The sequence below is a fragment of the Varroa destructor genome, unplaced genomic scaffold, assembly GCF_002443255.2.
Source record: "Varroa destructor unplaced genomic scaffold, Vdes_3.0 BEIS01000001.1, whole genome shotgun sequence".
Classification (NCBI taxonomy): Eukaryota; Metazoa; Arthropoda; class Arachnida; order Mesostigmata; family Varroidae; genus Varroa; species Varroa destructor.
Window position 1 is genome coordinate 61,271,994 of NW_019211454.1, and position 15,528 is coordinate 61,287,521.

Below are 15,528 nucleotides of genomic sequence, written 5' to 3' on the forward strand. Positions count from 1 at the left end.
TGGTCTTCGAGCCGCTCACACGCAGGTTGATCTCATCCTTTCTTTGCCACCGCCGCAGTTCTCCTTTGCCACTGCTTCTATAAATTGCCTAATGCAATCGCATCAATCCCTCAGCAGCCCACTCATGAGCGCCGCGCAGCTTTCTGTGACTAGCAACTGCTAACCAGCGCAAGCCTCAGCGTACGTCGGTGGCGGCGCCACCGTGGTGGATTTTGATTGATGAAAATGTTTTGCGTCATATCACGAACCAACGGACGGCCGGCCGGGTGGACCTCGTTGAGTATTTGCGCTCTCGATCGTATTACATAGCACTCTGCCTCTACTAGCGGCACCGTTCAGATACTTGAAATAAGCACAGTTGCAGCGGTTTTTCCACTCGTCCTCGGGGTATCGGAGTGAATTGATGTCCACACATACGAATTTTTGGCTACCTCTTGGAATGTTTGTATATGTCAAAGGTCATCTCAATGCGTTTGATACATTTGGAATTCGTCAAAATCTAACCACTGTAAAGTCGCAGACACTAGAACCGTTAGCAAAAACTCAAACGTTTAGACGAAATCGCTAGTCGAGAACACACTGCACTGAATTCGTTAAAGTTCTCTATACTCAACACTTTCAAAAAAAAAGCCCCTACTGCATTTTTAAATTTGATATGTAACCGCTCTAACCTTTAGCTGTTAAGTAAATCTGGCAGACTATTAGTTCGTTTGGTGTCAGACAGTTCACTGACTGGTATTTTTTTCCTGCAGTTGCGTCGAAAATGATTATATTTTGATATATTTTTCCTGGTGACTGAATTTTTTCTTTTTTTTTTTGTAATTTTTTCATTTGTCGTACAGTTGTGTGAAGGCCGGCTTCTTTTGGCCTGAAGTTAAATGTTGAAATGAATCACTTTCGCTTCTACAAGCAGCGCCGTTCTACGTTTTCATAGACTTACGTACCGAATGATATAAAGCAGCAATGTTTTGAGAATTCTATCAACGAAGCGGATAATACCTATTTTTAGTTGTTGTCAAGTCGTATCATCGAGCATTCTATAGCCTTTAAAGCGCATTGAGGCCTTATGGGTATCTTGTGATATGCGTTAGGGAAATATCATGAATTATAAACACCGCCTTTGTTCAATTTTTCATCAGCAGGTAGCCATGAAGAATTTGTTTAGTACTGTTGTATATTATGCTGTGACACTATGTGCTGAGATAATAGCCATCAACTTAACAACTAGGTTCTGCTGTATCCTTGTTGTCCCTGTTGTGGCTTTTTTTGAAGACGTAAGGCAGAAACTGAATAAAGAAACGCGAAGATGTCAGATCTGTTCTTGTTAACAAACTCTACTGCACAACTCCGATATACATGCAGCCGCAATTACTTGACTATAAGTTAAATTATCAATCCTATCGTGAGGTCGCAGCTGTAAACGAAGTAGTGCAAAACAACGTTAAACCTAGCGTCGCCAAAGGTCAACAGAATTTTTTTTTATAAAACAAAACGTACGCATATTAGAATGGTGGACTGTTTGCGACTTCGGTCACTGGAATACATCCCTATAGTTGACTCGCTGAACGAACTTCGGGCTAAAGGCAACCTCGAGTCAGCAACGGTTCACCGATGGCGGTCTACATGCTCGCCTGCCTTCTTTACTACCTACTTCGCAGACCCGCTTTGTTCGCTTCATTAGGCACAAAATAAAAGTCAACGGGGCCGAACAACATCTTTCAGTGCCATTCAGTCGATGTGTGGGCCAGCTCGAACCGTAGTAGTTCGAGACAGCGTGTAGCGGGACATTGTCGACATCCAGTGGCACCATGGTAGCGTTTACCGTCGACACGACTAACTTCCGATCTCTGATTTTCCGTTCCCTTAATCTATGACCTACAACTGCTTCCCGTCGAACAGACGCATTCATCATTTCGCCGTTGCAACCAGTCGTCGGCTATAAGGATGAAGTAATATCAATCGACCATTCAGTCGCATTAATGCAGTGTTACCTCACCGGCTACTTTAAACAAGGGAAAAGCCGTAAACTCTTTTAATTCCTTCTCAAACTAATTGCGAGATTCTAGCCGAAAAGAAAAGCCGAAATGATGCTAAATTAGGTTTGCGTAAAAGTGATTTGACCGGCACAAAAAACGGACATGTCACTATTGCAATACAACAATGGCGAAGCTGGTTGAACTCAGCACACATTACTATATCCCTTCTCTAACGAGGAAACGTTATCTTCCTACCATTCTGCCTATGGTTCCTATCATCAGATGCCATATATTTAATTTAAATATTAGTTGCTAAGGCTAGTATTTTTGCTAAAAATAAATTAGCCGTCATCTCGTTAGTGAACGGCTTGTTATAATATACGTATTTCATTTTTACGTAATACATCATACGTAAGACATTTTATGAAACAGAAACTCACAGAAGGCATAATTCTACTATCAAAATATTATTTTGTGCTAATATTGTTTAGTTGTCTTATGTTGACGTATCCCGAGCATGACCAGAATATGTTCCTGCTATCTTAGTTTAGAGCGTTTAGATACAACATTTGCTCTTATGTTCAAGACTTTCACGACTTCTAAAGACTTCGAGCGTTATGGTATGAGCATTGTACTACGCGAGTCACCAAACATTGAGCATGCCTGTGAAGACGTGTAAGACTGATGCTGCGTATGATCTTGCTCGTCCTCTTCTGCTTCTCTTAACTTTTCAGCTTAACGTCTTTGCTTAACCAGACCCAGAATAACAGGCTGATCTTAGCCTTTTCTTAACTTAGTTCTCCTGTGGGACGCCAGTCAATGATCGTACTAACTTAACAGTTTCTTGCTCGACGCTATAGTAACACAGGACCTTGTCCCAAGACAAGACAATGGAACTATTACAAACTTAACATGGCCAGGCCACCTCTGTACAAGTAGGTTCACATATTTCCTCTTATTTTACAGCATGTCGTCTAAGGCCTACCGTTACTTGATTTAAAAATGTAAGCTCTTTGCTGTTAGTCCTTGAAAGCTCTGCAAACATTGCTTCGCGGAAATTGGAGTTTAGATAATTCAAACTTTCCTATTGCCACATTGGCTTCCTCTCTCTCTTTTACCCTTATTCTATTTAGCCGATCATCTGTCCTTCGATGCTGTTCATCGCCTGCTGTTCTTTAGAACTGACGCTTTCCTTAGCATTTTCATTGTTTCTTTTCTTAGTTGACCTGTATTAGTCAGTGTAGGTAATCGTTCTAGATGAAGGATACCATCTGCACTCTGCTTGACACTTTAGTAAAATATATTTTGCAACGTTCATTTCTATTTATTGTCGATTGGATAGCTTGAGGAACAGATGGGAGTTTGAGGCGTAATATGTGTAAAATGACATATATTGGTCCTTCAAACTATAATACTGTACTATCGTCTTGAAAGATTCCCCATGTTCATATATGATATGAGGTTTACATCGAGTATATCAAGTTGATAGTCATTTTATTTAAACAATGAGTCGCTCTAGCCATGTAACTAAAACTATTTCAATTATCTGTCCTTTGGATTGCCCCCATTATAACATCCTTCTGATTGCTCCTCCGTTCACTTCTTTCTGCTTCCTTTAAACAGTGGTAAGAATAAGCTTTCGCCGCAGGTTTCACATTTCCCCTACATCACGCGGCCGTTGAATTCGGTTCATTCGTTCAGCCACCGCTGCTACCACCGCCAGCCTGAAAAACTAGCTTTCCGAACCGCCCACAATTTCTTCTGCACAGGGATCTGTTAGTGGATGCCGGCGGGCTTCTAGCGTTTGGTTCTGATAAAAGTTTTCAGAGTTGTCTTTGCTCCGTCACTGGGTTTCCCTCCGTTTTCTCACAGCTTCTCTGACTATCGTTGTCAGCCACTTTGTGGCCTTCCTTGAATCGTTATTCTATACAGCAACGCCAGTCCTTCTCGACTCTTCTCATCCCCTAAGCAGAACTACCCGTTCGCGCTTTCACGTCAGCAGCCGTTCAAGTCTACTCGTCCTTATGACATGAGGATACAACATGACATTAATTCATGTCCGCTAGTTCTGCAGGGATTTAGGGTGCGGACGGGTACCGCGGGGTGGGGGGTACAGAAGCACCGCTTATGCGTCTTATCAAGGGACGTACGGCCAGATTCTATTCTATTCCCTAGCTTTTCCTGCTCTCCCTTTTCCCCCAATGCTCGCTGCAACCTTTACCGCTCAACGCTAGCAGCCAACACGAGCTAACGAACCTCAAGCGTCTTGCTGGAAGAGTAATGGACTAAATTTTAATGTATTATACCGAACACTAGCTGCCTGGTCGGCGCAGCGGTGGTTTGGAGTTCGTGCTTCAACTTTGGTCTTATCGGTGCGCTATTTTCGCTGTTCTTGGCACCGGTCACCCAAGCCCCACCCGTCCATGAACCTCACAGCAGAATAGCGCGCAGATACCTGAACAAGTGTTCGCTACCACCAGCCCTTATCCACAATAGACTCTGTGTGACGTTTTTGGTTATTGAGGAATGTACTCCTTGAGGTCGAATATGTATTTTATATCTGAATGGTTTCGCATTGAGGATGAGTGTCCCTTCTTCGTTCGACTCGTAGGATTTCATCGGTAGATATTGATTGCGCTTGCTTATACTACTTTGTAGTAGCTGCTCAGAAACAAAGGTAGAATAGGGAAAAAGTGGTAATAAATCATAGGGCACTATTTAGTACGGTTCTGCTTATTCCTGATTTCTTCCGAAAGGCAGGCTTGATTTGGAAACAATAGTATATTTGTGGATTTACAGCATAAGTACAAAGGAGAACACTCGAATGCGCTTTTACCGCTAGAACTGCAGTTGTACTGCAATTATTATATTGTTTGTTTTTTTAGGTAATCGCGTAAGATATATGCCGTTGACGGGGTCTGAACCAGCAACCTTTCGTGGTTATACATGTAATGAAAACACTTGTTCGGCGCTACTTTACACCGAAATAGTCACTGCACAGAACATATTAATCGGAAGCGTACGGGGAGAAGGTACCCGCGCACTGAAGACAACAGCCCGTATCTCTGTGGGTCCTAGCCATCTATAATTCGATATGTATATTGTATTAAATTGTATCTTTTTCATTATTTTTCTTCTATATCAGGCCCGTAACCGTAATATACTGTCAGCAGCCGTACTGAATATGAAATAACAAAACGAGAAAGTGAACATTTTGCTCCTGGATGGCGTTTATTAGCTTGTTTTGACCGTGTTGTACAACTGGTCAGCAAGAGGAACTGTCAGGAACTTTCTTAAATATATGTGATATTGAGAATGTCTGCTAGCGACTCCAGGTTGTACAAGGGAAGTTAACAAGTACTTGCACGTAATTTCAGCGCAACTTATCAAATACATCATGCGATATTTCTTTAAGGGTCATCCCAGAAAGCGTATCTATCGTAAGCACATGAGGAATGCATTGGAAGACTATTTGGCTACTCCAGGACTAGGGGTGATTGATTTTAATTGAAATTACAAATCAAGGTTAATCTACCTTATCGGCATGCTCCTATAGTATTCCATGATATAACTGAAAAGGTACTCTTAAACTATATGAAAATTGTTAGAATAGCCATAAGGCAAAAATGAACCTTATGTTAAGCCATGAATGTAGCCCTTGCTAGGCAGCAGTACGGCATTTGTCCTAATCAGAATCCGTCAAGTTATACATGAAGTGTAACCCCCAAAGTCGTTCTTGCGGACAGCGTTAGGCGAGACATCTTAGCGAAACAATACCAATGATGCCGTGGCCTATCGTTTTCGCCTACCTTAGCCTGTTACAAAGGATTTCGCGGTGCTTTGAGTAGAAAAAAAATAGAGAACCCGTTTTCTGCCAAGTGAACATGCAATCGAAGAAACAGTCGCGGAGCGCAAATCCTTCCTTTGCCATCTCTGATCACGTTCGCCTATAATAATTTTCAGTAGAGAAAGCTTCGGCGACAGGCCGGGGGGAAAAGACGCAGATCCCAAGATTCTGGCGCGCCTAGTGCTTGCCATATATAATGCTTGGAGTCTGCTGAAGAGTCTGAGGACAGCAGGAGACATCATCATCACCACCGCAGTAGCTGTACTTCGTTCGGTTTTGGCCTACTCCGCATTTCATTCCATGCGAGGCCTTATGTAACCTTAGCCGTCTTGCCGAAGGTCCCTTTTCGTCGTCCCTATTAGTTTTTGGTCCCGCTCACCTCAGCTACCCCGCTCTCTTGCCCGCACCGGCCTAGTCGATCTTGGTCAAACACACGCTCACGCTCGCATAGAAGCCCACACACACGTCGCTATGCACATGCCCGTAGATAAGGCAAGAACGTGGGTCTCTGCTTGGAGGTCCAGGCCTTCCCATGTGGACGATGGAGTTTCTTTGGGAAGCAGCTCCAGGAAAAGTCGGCACGTAAAGGAAGGTGGCATATGGTTATTCCAAAGAGTAGCGGCCGGGGGCGCTGATACCGGAGAAAATCCTGCTTTAATCAAGACGGATGACGGTGAAAGTGCGGGGGCAAGCGATAAAGAATCATAAGCTATGGGTGACCTGCAATATACAGTCTAATTGTAGTAGCCGCCTTGTGAACTTCGTGGACCTCGCTCTGTAAAGAACACCGCCTGTTGTTAGAGAGCATAACTTTAGTATGACTACAACTGCAAAGTATACGCATCGATTACAGGAGATACATGCTCATAGTATTTAGAGACGCATCAAGGAAAGCTTTTTTCTTTATTTTAAATATCCTTAGCTAGCTTGTGGTGAAATGAAACACGTTCTGGATTTACCCAAAAAGCTATATTTAAGCCAGTTGCAGACACCTGTGTGACACAGACACTTGTTTATTAATATTGTCATCGTCATTATGAGTCTATTAATAACAATAACATTAGTTAAGTTGAAGTCAATTACTGACGAAACGGAATAGAGTTCAATAAATGAAGTACTTTCTGATGTTGCTGGTCTTAAAAAGAAAAGTGCTAAAAAGAAAGATATATGATTCTGCGTAAAAAAGCTAAAGAGGGAAATTTACTGTGATTTTAGTTAGCAACAAATAAAATCGTAAATCATTAATTGTTCAACTTTAAAATAAAATTGCTTAGAAACTTGAGAAATAGACATAAGGATATTTGCGCGAAACTAAGGTTCGGCTTTATCATTTTCCGCTATACAGCGCAACGTTGAAATCAGCTTCCGTTAGGAAGATACACGAACGTAATATCGGTTCACTTAGGAGCAGTAACTGTCAACTGTAGTATATGTTTGATACGAGCAAAAACATTGAACAACAATTACTCTACGGACTACGATAGTGACCGGATTTACCCAGTAGACTTTACCCTATGTCACTTTATGCCCCGTTTTCAGACCTCAAAACCCCTAAATCATTTGATTGTCCTCAGATATTTACCTTTTTTTTTTTTGTAAAATTAAGTAGTCTATAAAACTGTTTTTGACTTTTCTAAATTCTAATAGTGAGAACCTTTTCTGTAGAGATAGGATCTATTTTCTTATAAGAGGAGCTTTTCTATAAAATGAGTTTAGCTAACCCCGTTGCGTTTTGTGTGGAGTCAGATGAAAAAGAAGTTAGTCGTTAGTTAGTCCGACGAATCCGGCTATGATAAAAAAAAAAATGTTAATTTAGTCTTAAAGCTGGGGAATCAAATTTAATAAATTAAAATTATTTGTTACTCACCTCCTACTAGCGAAATAGGTATTAGAGCGAAGAGCACATTGTCTTACGCGCCAGTCTCCACCTTTTCAATCGATTCATTATATCTCACAATCGCTTATTGAAAAGAGAAATGTCTGGCAAATATTCTGCTCAAGCTTTGAATGTCGACGCCTCTTTGTCCCACTGACAAAGAAAAATTTCTCTTATTAAAATGCACCGCCCCGATCAACGATCGAGCTCGACTTTTCAAAAACCTTCCATGAAGTAGCCTACAGCATGGTTTGTGAACACGACGCGCTGTAGCACACCTGAAACTGCTGCATTCGGAAGCCGACCAGCCTGTCGACCAGCGACTGCCAGTAAAATCGTCGGTATTTACCCTTCAATACCTACGGCGCAGTTGACGTCGAAATGATGTAAATCTGCTACTAATTGTCAACATCTTTTCTGCTATCCTCCGTCCGCGTAAACTTTTCTGTTCATTTTACACATAAATAGTTGGGGCTGGATCCTAGACAGATGAAAAGTAAGTATGATGGTGCTCTTTCGCTTTTCAAGTTCGGGCACAGTGAGATCTTGTGAAGTGAAGCTAGCAATACGAAACATAATGGGAGATTGAAATCCAAAAAATTTAATCAACACCCACATTATGGCTTCCAATAACAGGAAGTCGTTAGCCCGTGTCCCAGCAGTCCTCCATCTCAACTCTTGTTCTCCTTCCATCGAAGCGTTCAAAGGAAAAAACGCTTTTGATGTGTACTAAAGCTTCAATATATCGAACGTCACTCATGTCAATGCCCATTGATGATGACCTATGTCACTTACTTACATATACAGCTTCAGTAAGGTTGGTTTGAGTTAGTTAAGAGCACATATCGAAAAAATCATACGAAACTTCAAGGTCTCTGCGCCTTGATGACGATATGTTGAAGTCGTAAACGAAGCTGATTTTTGATTTCTCACAATGCATCTGTTTCGGGTCACTAGATTGACTTGAAATGCGTATAAAGCCGGTAGCTAATTTTTGCTGTCCAAGTTACCGAGTCAGTTGCTGAGTGAAGAACTATAAAAGAAGAACTTGTTGTCAATTGATAATAAAAGAGCTCCGCTACCCCGCTAAACGCATGCCGTAAAACGATTACGCCACCAAATGTTTATTCGTGGATCTGATACCTGCGTTAGCTGGGACCCGAACCCGTTCCTATTACAGTAAAGCTAAATGAAGAGTAACCCACTTTATTTATTTTAGAGCCAGTTTCATTATATAGCTTAAGCCATTTAGGAAGACATTTGGAAAAATCCCATTGAAAATTCGAGATGACCGGTGACATAACCTTTTCGATCTCTTTCTGGATAGCTATACAAATACCATCTAATGCACTGTAATTATATAATTTTGCCATTCGAGGATTGCTGTGATATGCTCAGACTCGAGGTTTGTTCGAGCTGAATAAACTTAAGGAGTACCGCTGATGAAAGTGTATAAACTTAATAAACCGATATTTTGGCTTGAGAATAATCTTAGATAAAAATTTGCTTGATATTAACGTAATTTTTCCAAAAATTATTTAGCTGCTCCCTACGCTACAACGAAAGTATTCGGTCTAAATGCGGAGACTTGCCTGGTGAAGCCTCGTATCAACTTGGTTGAGCAACAAAAAAATGATGATGTACCATAGCATCGCGTTTATTTCGAACGCCGTCACGTTAAGCATGAATCGCATCGTGCGGATCGCGCAAGTTCTTCCCCGAAGAACTATACATTTCGTCACTGTAGCAGGCAGAACGGTTAATACATATTTTACATCCCACCACATATACTACTGAAGTTATGTATTAAACAAATCAGCACAGTCGACCAAAACGACACCTTAACATTTTAGCTCGTGAATTTAGTATTGGATTTTATTTCTTTTTAATTTTCTGCCTCGCTCTAGTTCTATTTCAACAATGAACACATAGAAAAAGCCGTCTAAGTTGGATGTGACGGGCTTCTTCGACGGACGAGCTTCACCTCAGGCTCGGATATCTGGCCAATATCAAGCCGACTATCAGGTCGACAACCTACAAATCCTAGTTCAAACTCACCCTTGTACTGTCCCAGTGCGTACCGAGATGGGCCATGTTAGCTAGCGGTGGTAACGCGCGGGGTAGGGGGGTGACGGCTCAATATCTCATCTGAATATTGTACTTGCTGTGCGAAGATACTTGCCACGGTCCGTCTTTTAGCGCCCGTCGGGACGACGGTGGCGACGTTCGCATCGCATAAGTGCGTTTCCATCGATCAGTTATCAACGTAGCAAGCTACCTACGTACGTATTCTTTCATCAATGGTGAACGGGTACAAAGCATTGACAGCTTATGCGCTTCCGCATAGTGACAAGCAGGTAACACAACGAGCGCTCCATCAAACTGGACAACCGATCATAACGAGACCGTTCGAGTTTCTCTCTACTTGACCTTCACAAGATCGCTGTTCGAACGATCTTCTGAACGCCGATTCTCGAAATTTGCTATCTTAGTGCCAGTAGGTAGTTCTATGTTAGTTAGACATATTCATGGAATATAAGAGCATTTGATATATAAAAATACTATCATGGATATCTTAGCTAAATCGTGAGCTAGTAGCTGGAGCAGCGATTAAATGATCGCATATGTATATATGCAAAAACATATGCTTATAACTTTGTGTGTCAGTGTACCTTCATCCTCGCGACCGTTTTCGTTGACACCAGTACCCGTCTGTGGTCTGTTCTTAGAACCTGCCGCTGCTGTTGTGGTCGCAGCGTAACACGTTGACCTCACAGCCTCTAATCTCTCTCAAACCGATTAGCGTGTGACGGGTTAAACGTGATAAACAATAGAATGGACGAGTTAGCTAGTATTATCATAATGATAAGCAAGAAGCGTGTATATTCTAATACGTAACCATTTGGGGGATTCACAAACAGTGTGGTATCGTCATAAAAACAAAGTAAGTTAAGTCTCGCTAAAACAACGAAAGACCAGAGATAAAGATGCGAGCCTTATGAGTTGCTGTTTGTGCAGGTACAGGCGTAGTAGTTGTTCACCTACCAGTTTGATGTATCGTGGAGACTCGTTCTTAGGCTAGTTCCTTACCCGCAGCCAAATGGTCAATGTGACAAATGATCTAACGGTGGTGTCTGCCTTCTTGCCTCTTTGCCTGCTAGGAACGCCAGTGCTCGCAGTAGCCATTCAAGTGACTTCACCGGGGCGGCCGGCCCAACTTTAAAAGATAAGCTGTACTCGTGTTACGCCGGCGACTAAATGTCTGACCGCCCAGCGCTTCGTTTGCGCCCATCTCGTCTCGTAGCTTCTTTTCTGGCGTAACTCCTCTCACGTTTCTGTTTAGCAAAGCAACACAGTAGCATCGTCGTGGACTAGTGGTCGCGCGAGGGACGATGTACAGAGAGTTTGCTCGTACCTCGTCTGCCTCTTTTCGAACCCGAATCGACCATTTGCTGCAGTGGACAGACGAGCAGTAGAAATAGTGGTTGTAGCTGGAGCAGAGGTAGGGAGCTTCTGATCCCTTTAATCGCAGTGATAATCCGCTTGACGTTTGTCTGTCCTGTCGGCGTTGGGTCACCTTTTCCTCGCAGAACCGTGTACAGTGTATCCGGAAATTTTCCAATAAGAAAAATATTGTCGCCGAATGAAAGGGATGCTAAGTATCTTTACAGTTTGAGTTGGTTCGCATAAAAGGGCGTCAGTGGTAGGGTGGCTGGATTGTCAAAGTTGCAACTATTAGGCGGTTGATTTGATACCCGGGTGAAGCTCAATGATTTCTTTAAAATATTTTATTCCTTAATTTGAGCTCAGTCGTCAGTTATAAGTTGTTTACTGTTATTTCGTTATATATATTTTTTACTCTTACACTCTCAGCTATTATTTTTATATGAACAAGTTCTGAGAATCTGAGAAGTACCACTCTTCAACGTCGAGAACTTACCCCCCTCCCCCCCATTAGGAGTTTAGCGGTAATAAACCTTGTTAGACTTACTTTTTTCCCTTAATTTCTACCTACAAACAGCTATTAAAGTTATGTTTGAGCTGCGTAAGCATTACTGTGCTCACAGCTCGTAATATATATATATATTACTCCCACCAATATCCATTACAAGGTCCATAAATACAGCAAGCTGGAATCCAGTAAAACGGAATTATAGATGGTGGCACCAAAGGTGTTTTTGTAAATTTGCAAACAGAAGAAAACTACGATTCATCCCGAGTCAAGCCAGCTTCATATATAACTACTTTTACGTATTAAGAATTAGCTACCGAAAGTTGGCAACGTGATCCTATGATAATTCATTTTCATTTAAATATATTTGCCGAAAGTAAATTTAATAAAAAAAAATAATCGGTTAATAACAAAATATGAAGGTTGTATTCCAAACCGTTAGCCAAAGACTTGGAAGACCAAAACTCTTAATTATAATACACCATATTTGCTGAAATATCAATTTAGCTATTTTTCCCCCCCTTATACCCTAGACTGCTGTTAAAGCCATTTGACTCGCATGAAATATCCTTTACAAATCGATACTCTGGTTCAGCCAGGGGGTACGCAAAGCTAATGCAATAAATCTTTAGTCTTCGGACACCGTACTAATTACTGGATCTGAGCTGCTCGAATTAAGAGAGAGAAGCTTTCTGGATATCTAGTTTTTACTTCAGTTCACGGGAGCGATCGCTTTTAATTGCGACGAAAACGCACATAATCGAGTTAGGTTTTTTGATAGTTACATGTATCGCTATATAGCAGTACAGCCGTAGGTGATAACAAAGTTCAGCATGTATACCAGGATCACTGAGAATTTATAACAGCGGCTAACGAGAGCTTGAATGTCCTTTTATATTCCTATCGCCCCTTCTCAAACGATCATTCGTGTCATCCATTGCATTTAGTAGTGCCGGGATTATTTGTTTTAACGCTGATGGCATTCGTAAGGCATCGTAGCTTAATTGAACGGTTTTTTAGCGCAACAACCACCGTCCTTTGCGTCGTTCCCCACGGCTGAGTTACTGACTTCGACTAAACTGTTATACTTCGTTCGTTCGCTAGAAGTGCTTACCACACCGAACCGCTTTAGGGCATCGTTGAGAGAAGGATAAATATATCCTCGAATCCTTCTCGCCTCCTTCCTGGTTTACCTTTGCGCAAGATAGCTCCACTGTGCAGAAATAGAGATTCGACTACAGGGGGCAAACAAATCCCCACTTCTTACTAGTAGAGACTGTAGGACCAGCCGCACGAGACAAGTGAATCTAGTGTACCAAGCAAATTCAGTCCTTAGTAGGCCGTAATGGCACCGATACATCTCGCAAAGATCGACAGAACAAGGTCAACTAGGTAAGAAGAAACTATTGCTAAGACAGCAAATTGGTCTAGAACATACAAAAAGAATGGATTTAGACTAAAGTTGTTGCATGATGACCTTGTGTGTTACACTTCGTATAGTTTGACTGTACCTAGGGCTCGCTGATGTTAAGTTAATGCGTGGTCTAAATATAACAAAACAAGAACTTGACCTTGGTAGCTGTGCAAATGAAGCGACCTTGTTTGTCATCACCTGATTCCATATGCGTTGTTATAATAACAATAAAATAGAATAATAACTCAGTAATAATTTGTTGTTATTATTTTTGAGAAAGAGCTCGCATGAAGTAAACGTCGAAGTGTAGCGATTCGACAGGGAAGAAGATTGCCGATGTCATAGAATTTGTTTGCACTCCGACGACAAAGCACAAACACACCCTAAGTCAGAGAACCGTTCGAATAAGATTTATGTCCGTAATGGGAGCGCGTACACATACACGCACCAAATCGGTACGGCGTAAAAGAAACAATGTTTATGAATGAAAAACGTAAACACATCGATCACCTTTCTGTTCTGAACAAAAGAAAGACTGTTCGAAATCACTTGCATATAAAAATAGTTACATGTAACTTGTCTTTAGTAACCATACTAATAATTTTACAGCCAAAGAGTTAAGCAATATCCTAGCACAGAGCATTTTCACCTGAAAATCGTCATGATTTAGCAAATGTTTGACTACATGCTTATAAAGTCACTTACAGAGACCCGATACCGATACGATCTGTACAAGCGGCACAGGGGACCAATCACATTACTCGGCTATTCATAGGGCCGAAATTACCATACTAAACGTAGTCGAAAAATGATGCCTGACTGAATGTCGAGTTGATTTAGTAATCGAGAATCTTATGGGAGAAAGCTAGCTTGTTCCCTGTTCGTCAAACGTTTGCGGCATCCATCACTCAAGAACTGCTGTCTGCACAGGAAAAAAAATCGACAGCGTATATAATAATAACGAAAGCAGGATCTTGACCTTAAATAGGGCCAAGGTAACTGTTGGCTCCAACCTCAACATAGACATATTGATTACTGTCCAAATTAGCGGTACTAGTATTGGCATTAATGAACGACGCTATCCTTTAAGAAAAGCGTGAATATTATTTTTATCGTCCCATCAGGATATTCATAAAAGGAGGGACAGGTGGGTTAGAGATGTGACGAAAACACGCTAGTGAAGCTGTAGCTTGCCATGGCATACTGAACAGCCGATATGCCGAGAGTGGGGCCGAAGTACATTGCTGTCATCCTGGGGCCATTCTTGTTGTGAACTGGAATGCCCTTTGTCATTACAATATGTTTCAGGAGAAACACCAAATTATCTCTCTCTGAATTTCTAAACCTTGTTGATAAGCGGTGGGACGTATGAGGTTGCGTGTATATACGGAGGTCAGTAACTAATAATCAAGTAACTCAGTCAACTGGAATTACGTCCCAAAGACATTTTGCTTGAGAAGAATAAATAGTCTCTAATACGGATTTCCTAGCGAAAGGGGCCTTGTGACATTGAAATGCGTATTTTCGTTATGACCTAAACGGTTCGCCGTATAGATTGCCGTAAAACATCATTTCTGCATTGCTATTTAGGTCGGTATCGATCAGCTAAACACTACGTATTTAGTTGCGATTCTTGAGATGCTTGGTCCGCTGCTCTCAAAGCCGTTGTGTGCCTTCCTTCTGATATGTCCTATTCCCAGGCCATTTAGGAACCACTGCCAGATGAAGGGAATTTACATAATTACCCGATATTAGGATGTTTATCAAAACTCCTCCATATCGGTCACACTTGTGCTATTGTTATGGTTCGCATAATAGATGCACTGGCCCGAGGCATGCGTGACAACGCAGTGGTAGAATCATAAGTCTGGCATGTACAGTTTGAGTACGTAACGGAACCGCGAATAAGATTATATGCATCGGTATTTTTAGCAAGATACCGATTTGTATATATATATAGAACTATTGGTTCGCATGCTCGTGGGTCGAGGAATCTATAGACTGGGTTTAACGTTCCGCACTTAGTTAATTCCACAACCTTGTCAGGCTTTAATCCTTCGAATTGACTCGTACTGCTGCGCCCGTTGAGCCAGGTCAATCGTTCTTGGTGACCCTGTTATACGCAGTCGATTTCTGGCAACATTATAACTTAATCATCTTAATAGCTACTTCTATGATACAAATGTCGTCTGCGTACGACATAAACAACTCCCGCCATTTGGCCTCCTTTGTTAGTCTCTGGAACGTAAAATTTTTTAGATCCCGAAAAAATCTTACGTTCTAGCTTTACTGAAGTTTTACACAGTGAACAAACCATAATATAAATTTTTATTTTCGGACAATTAATGGTAATAAAGAGTTGTACGTGCGTCAATGTTCCTTCATCAATGCTTCATATGCTACTTTCTCGTTGACGTATAGTAAAATGTGAATATTTCACGTCGAAATAGCCTTCGTAGCTCC

At 41.6% G+C, this 15,528-nt stretch overlaps 1 long non-coding RNA gene across 1 annotated transcript; it reads right to left on the reverse strand.

The window, feature by feature from the left end:
- Nucleotides 1–5,182: 5,182 nt before the first annotated feature.
- On the reverse strand, nucleotides 5,183–12,017 carry LOC147758903 (uncharacterized). Its single transcript, XR_015318477.1, has 2 exons — nucleotides 10,745–12,017; nucleotides 5,183–10,479 (listed from the first exon to the last, which is right to left on the reverse strand). It is a non-coding gene; the product is annotated as an uncharacterized LOC147758903 (long non-coding RNA).
- Between the last annotated feature and the right edge of the window lie 3,511 nt (nucleotides 12,018–15,528).